The following is a 672-nucleotide window of genomic DNA, read 5'->3' on the forward strand; positions in this document are numbered from 1 at the left end:
AAAAAAAAAAAAAAAAACAGAGACCATTCTCCTTGGCCAGGTGGTGAGCTGGGTTTAAACCGAGAGCAGAGGCTGAAGCAGTCAGTGTGAGTGCTCACTGCACGTCATTTCCATTTTATTCCTAAAAGGATTGAGATGGGTGACTGGCACGGCCCATTTCTCAATTGTAGGTCCGCTTTCCCTCCCCACCACTCAGAGTCCATAAACCCGGCCCCCCTTCAAAGGCCAAGGCCTTTCTTCATCAAAGCGAAGCGGAATAAGCAATACAAGCCCGCAACAGGCAGGGCCCCCGGAGCCACCTCGCGTATGTAAGTCAAACCGGAGCGCGCCGAGGGCTTGGCACACGTGCCTTTTGTCAACCCCTCATTTAGGGGGTGGGCCTACCACTTTCTAGTTGGCCCCAAAAGCCACGGGGGAAGTTAATGAACCTCCACCACCTCTCACTTCCTAAGAACCCACGTAACAACAAACCTCACTTGACACTGATTCATTGCAGGCTGGGATGGATCTGGAACACGGCACAAAGTGTTTTCTGAAACCAAAGCATTTTCTGCCCTGCTGGAGGTTCTGTCCTAGCTGGCGATACAAACGTGCACACAAAAACTGCTAGAATGCTCTGTTCTGATCCCACGGCTCCCCCCCCGCCCCCCACAAAAACCCGTAGGACTGAGC

Source organism: Neophocaena asiaeorientalis, unplaced genomic scaffold (assembly GCF_003031525.2).
Source record: "Neophocaena asiaeorientalis asiaeorientalis breed wild unplaced genomic scaffold, Neophocaena_asiaeorientalis_V1.1 scaffold1, whole genome shotgun sequence".
Taxonomy (NCBI): Eukaryota; Metazoa; Chordata; class Mammalia; order Artiodactyla; family Phocoenidae; genus Neophocaena; species Neophocaena asiaeorientalis.